Source organism: Triticum urartu, chromosome 3, assembly GCF_003073215.2.
Source record: "Triticum urartu cultivar G1812 chromosome 3, Tu2.1, whole genome shotgun sequence".
NCBI classification, from domain to species: Eukaryota; Viridiplantae; Streptophyta; class Magnoliopsida; order Poales; family Poaceae; genus Triticum; species Triticum urartu.
This window is the reverse complement of record NC_053024.1, coordinates 594,557,823-594,563,822: the sequence shown is the minus strand read 5'-3', so window position 1 is coordinate 594,563,822 and position 6,000 is coordinate 594,557,823.

Genomic DNA, 6,000 nt, shown 5'->3' with positions numbered 1-6,000 from the left:
TTCGAGCAAGCCATGGATTGATGCTTGTTGGTGGAGGGGGAGTATAAACTTTACCATTCCGTTTGGGAACCGCCTATAATGTGTTTAGCATGGAAGATATCGCCATCTCTTAGTTGTTACGTTGACAATGAAAGTATACCGCTCAAAATACAATTTATCTCTATTGCAAAACCGAGCTCTGGCACCTCTACAAATCCCTGCTTCCCTCTACGAAGGGCCTATCCATTTACTTTTATGCTGAGTCATCACCCTCTTATTTAAAAGCACTAGTTGGAGAGCACAACTGTCATTTGCATTCATCACTGTTAATTTATATTGGGTATGACTGTGATTGGATCTCTTTTACCATGAATTACAATGTCTAGTCAGTCCTTGATCTTTAAAGGTGCTCTGCATTTATGTTTTGCGGTCTTAGAAAGGGCTAGCGAGATACCATCTTGTTATGTCATATTATGATTGTTTTGAGAAAGTGTTGTCATCCGAGATTTATTATTATGACTTGCTAGTTGATTATGCTATTGATATGAGTAATGATGAGACCTGAGAATTATTGCAAGTGTGGTTAGTTATGATTTATGCTGAAAACTTGAATGCTAGCTTGACATAGTTACAACAACAAGAGCAAACAGAGTTTGTAAAATTTTTTCTTTCTTTCTTTCAGTTTGTCAACTGAATTGCTTGAGGATAAGCAAGGGTTTAAGCTTGGGGGAGTTGATACGTCTCCGTCGTATCTACTTTTCCAAACACTTTTGCCCTTGTTTTGGACTCTAACTTGTATGGTTTGAATGGAACTAACCCGGACTGACGTTGTTTTCAGCAGAATTACCATGGTGTTGTTTTATGTGCAGAAAACAAATATTCTCGGAATGACCTGAAACTCCACGGAACATCTTAGAAAAAACAATAAAAATCCTCGCCAAAGATGAAGACCAGGGGGCCCACACCCTTCTCATGAGGGTGGGGGGCGCCCCCCTAGGGCGCGCCCCCTACCTCGTGGGCCCCCTGTTGCGTCTCCAACTCCAACTCCACCTCCATATATTGAGTTTCGATGAGAAAAAAATCAGGGAGAAGAAATCATCGCGTTTTACGATACGGAGCCGCCGCCAAGCCCTAAAACCTCTCGGGAGGGCTGATCTAGAGTCCGTTCAGGGCTCCGGAGAGGGGGATTTGTCGCCGTCATCATCATCAACCATCCTCCATCACCAATTTCATGATGCTCACCGCCGTGCATGAGTAATTGCATCGTAGGCTTGCTGGGCGGTGATGGGTTGGATGAGATTTATCATGTAATCGAGTTAGTTTTGTTAGGATTTGATCCCTAGTATCCATTATGTTCTGAGATTGATGTTGCTATGGCTTTGCTATGCTTAATGCTTGTCACTAGGGCCCGAGTGCCATGATTTCAAATCTGAACCTATTATGTTTTCATGCATATATGTGAGTTCTTGATCCTATCTCGCAAGTCTCCTACTATGTGTTATGATCCGGCAACCCCGAAGTGACAATAATAAGGACCACTCCTGGTGATGACCATAGTTTGAGGAGTTCATGTATTCACTATGTGCTAATGCTTTGTTCCCGTTTTGTATTAAAAGGAGGCCTTACTATCCCTTAGTTTCCAATAGGACCCCGCTGCCACGGGAGGGTAGGACAAAAGATGCCATGCAAGTTCTTTTCCATAAGCACGTATGACTATATACGGAATACATGCCTACATTACATTGATGAATTGGAGCTAGTTCTGTGTCACCCTATGTTATGACTGTTACATGATGAACCACATTCGGCATAATTATCCATCACTGATCCGGTGCCTACAAGTTTTACATATACTGGTTTACGCTTATTTACTTTCCCGCTGCAACTGTTACAATCACTACAAAATACCAAAAACATTACTTTTGCTGTCTTTACTTTTGTTGCCGCTACCACCACTATCATATTACTTTGCTACTAAATACTTTGCTACAGATACTAAGTTTCCAGGTGTGGTTGAATTGACAACTCGGCTGCTAATACTTGAGAATATTCTTTGGCTCCCCTTGTGTTGAATCAATAAATTTGGGTTGAATACTCTACCCTTGAAAGCTGTTGCGATCCCCTATACTTGTGGGTTATCATGGGGCCACGCAGTACTACCGCTTGCTGCCAAGTGGTACTACCAGGAGGTCACACGGTACAACCGTGCAGGCCCGCGGTACTACCGCTGCACCAGCATCGACTAGGGCAGACCTGTGGCACAAGTGCTGAGGGCGGTACTTCTGCGGGCGCGGTACTACCGCTCCCCCTTGCGGTACTACCGCAAGGCAGGAATCCCCTAGCCTGGGAAGAGAGAGGATAAGGAAACAACCATGCCTACTTCCGCTGAAAAATGGAAGAAGCAAAAACCCGACACAGTACTACTACAGAGGGGCGGTACTACCGCCTGGCAGCTGAGCACGGTACTACTATGGAGTGAAAGCGGTACTACCGTGGTAGGCGCGGATGTAAAAAATTACATCCACCCCTACTACCGCGGGGGAGCGATACTAGCCTGGTGGGCCACGGTAGTGCAGTTCCAGGGGAGCGGTACTACCGTGGGCACCTGCGGTACTACCGCGCCGTAGCACGGTACTACCGTTGGTGCCTACGGTACTACCGCTCACCTGGGAGCAGTACTACCGCAGGCCAACACAGCAGCCAGAAGAAAGGTGATGAGATAAGCAACGGAGGAAGCTCCAAGGTGCAAGAGAAAGGAGGGGACAAGGAAGAAACGTGTACGTGATGATTCCACCCAAACCTTTCCGACGCGGACCCCCTCTTAATAGTACGGCTTTCCTACGACTCAAAACCACCAAAAAGAAACGTAGAAAAGACGCCGTCTTCAACAGTCTTCGAGGGGCACCCAACCATCTTGTGCCTAGTGATGAAATGTCTGGGATACTCAAGGCACACGATTAGTCCGCAAACGCGTTGTCATCAATCACCAAAACACCTTAGGGATAAAACTGCCCTTACACACTTTCATTGTCACACCAAAGAGGCACTTTGCTTTTTGGAAGACCAACTTACCAAAGAGCAACCAAGGAATTGGCACCCTCCGGAAGTGGACTTCCTATCCACTTTGTCTCCCGCCCAATCGGAATCCGAATACCCTACAAGCTTGTAGTTTTCTCCTCTTGGGTACCATAAGCCAAAGTTTGGGGTATGAGCCAAATATTGAAAGATTCGTTTGACCGCCACATCGTGACTTTCCTTAGGTGCGGCTTGAAACCATGCACAAATTCCCACACTCAACATGATATCCGGTCTAGATGCACAAAGGTAAAGCAAGGATCCAATCATGGAGCGATATACCTTTTGATCCACCGCTTTACCATTGGGATCAATGTCAAGTTGGCACTTGGTGGGCATTGGAGCGGAAGCCATCTTGACATCACTTAGCTTGAATCTTTTGAGCATGTCTTGGGTGTATTTGGCTTGGTTGATGAAGGTTCCTTCTCTTCTTTGCTTCACTTCGAACCCAAGAAAGAACTTCAACTCTCCCATGGAAGACATCTCGAAATTTGAGGTCATGCGAGCGGCAAATTCCTCATTGAAAGCTTTGTTAGGGGAACCAAAGATAATATCATCAACATATAATTGGCACACAAACAACTCCCCTTTGACCTTCTTAGTAAAAAGAGCGGGGTCGATTAGCCCAACTTCAAAACCACGGTCTTGTCACAACTCGGTAAGGTGGTCATATCACGCACATGGGGCTTGTTTAAGGCCATAGAGTGCCTTATCGAGTTGATACACATGATCGAGAAAGTAGGGATCCTCGAACCCGGGGGGTTGCTTGACATAAACCAATTCATTAATAGGACCATTAAGAAAAGCACTCTTCACATCCATTTGTTGTAACTTAAAGTTATGATGAGAAGCATATGCAATCAACATGCGAATGGATTCAAGACGAGCAACGGGAGCAAAGGTTTCACCGTAGTCGATACCCTCGACTTGGGAGTATCCTTGTGCTACCAAACGAGCCTTGTTGTGAATGATAATCCCATGGGCATCTTGCTTGTTCTTAAATATCCACTTGGTTCCAATGACATTGTGGTTCCCCGTCGGTCTTGGCACCAATCTCCACACTTTGTTGCGCTCGAAGTTGTTGAGTTCTTCATGCATGGCATTGAGCCAATCCGGATCTTCGAGCGCCTCATAGACCTTGTGGGGTTCGACACAAGAGACAAACACGTGATGTTCACAATAGTTTGCTAATTGTCTACGAGTTCTTACCCCCTTTATTAAGCTTCCAAGCACATTTGTCATGAGATGATCCTTGGTGGAGAGCTTGGAGGCAACCTTGGCCGCACGATGCTCCAATTCCTCCTCGGGGGTGAGACAAGGAGTGGTCACTTGATCATCTTGAGCGTCGTCTTGAGCTTGTTCTTGTTCTTGAACTTGCTCGGAGGAGAGAAAATGACCTTGGGCATCACTTGATGTGTCAACACCGTCTTGATCATGATCTTGCCCTTGGTCATGTTCTTGAGGATGAGGGCCTTCATGTTGTTCTTCGGAAGCGTGTGGGCCTTGGGTTGGTGATGGCTCCACTTGAGTGGAGCATTGTCCTTCTCCTTCGGCCACAAGGGGTTCCTCAATGGGTAGGATAAAGCCAACACCCATTCTTCTTATGGCTTGAGGAGGAATTTCATCACCTACATCACAAGTGCCACTTTGCTCCACTTGGGAGCCGTTATTCTCATCAAACTCCACGTTACACGTCTCCTCAATAATTCCCGTGGATTTATTGAGGACACGGTAAGCATGAGAGTTTGTAGCATAACCAACAAATATGCCCTCATAAGCTCTAGCCTCAAATTTAGACAATCGAACACCTTTCTTGAGAATGAAACACTTACACCCGAACACCCGAAAGTACTTGAGGTTGGGCTTGTTACGGTGAGTATCTCATATGGAGTCTTGTTCAAGCCCTTGCGGAGGTAGAGCCGATTGGATGCGCGACATGCGGTGTTGATGGCTTCGGACCAAAAGTTGTATGGATACTTGAACTCCGCCATCATGGTCCTTGCCGCATCCATCAACGTCCGGTTCTTCCTCTCCGAAACACCGTTTTGTTGAGGGGTGTAAGGTGCGGAATATTGATGCTTGATCCACCATCAAGTTCACTTCTATGTCAAGATCTTTGCATTGTGTTGATGTTGTGCTTCATTTGCAAAGTCAATGACGGTTTGTTGGGTCTCGCTCTTCCTCTTGAAGAAATACACCCAAGTGTATCTTGAGTAGTCATCCACAGTCACCAAGTAGTACTTCCTACCCCCAAGACTATCAAAGGATGGAGGCCCAAAGAGATCCAAGTGAAGGAGCTCCAAAGGCCTCTTTGAGTAAATGATAGTCATGGGAGGGCGAGCCTTCTCGTGTAGCTTTCCTTCGATACAAGCACTGCAAGCACGATCTTTAGCAAAACTAACATTTGTTAGTCCACGGACATGGTCCCCCTTGAGAAGACTTTGCAAAGATCTCATATTGACCTGGGCTAAACGGCAATGCCAAAGCCATCCCACATCAACTTTAGCCATTAGGCATGTCGCGGTCTTAGTGGGTCGCTCCGAAAAGTTAATCACATATAGACCGTTCTCGACATGCCCAACAAAGGCTACTTTAAGAGTCTTGCTCCACAAGAGGGCGACAGTATCAATATCAAAGAAAGTGGCAAAGCCCATGATTTCAAGTTGACGAACAGAAAGTAAATTGTATGCAAGGGACTCAACAAGCATGACCTTCTCGATCGTGAGATCATGAGAGATGACTACCTTGCCAAGTCCCAATACCTTAGAAGATGAGGCGTCACCCCACTCGACATTGGTGGGCATAGATGGAATCTTGTGCACGTCCACCACCAAGTCCTTGCTTCCGGTCATATGATTTGTAGCTCCGCTATTGAGCAACCATGATCCCCACCGGAAGCAAACACCTACAAGAGATCAATGCTTGGTTTTAGGTACCCATTTTGTA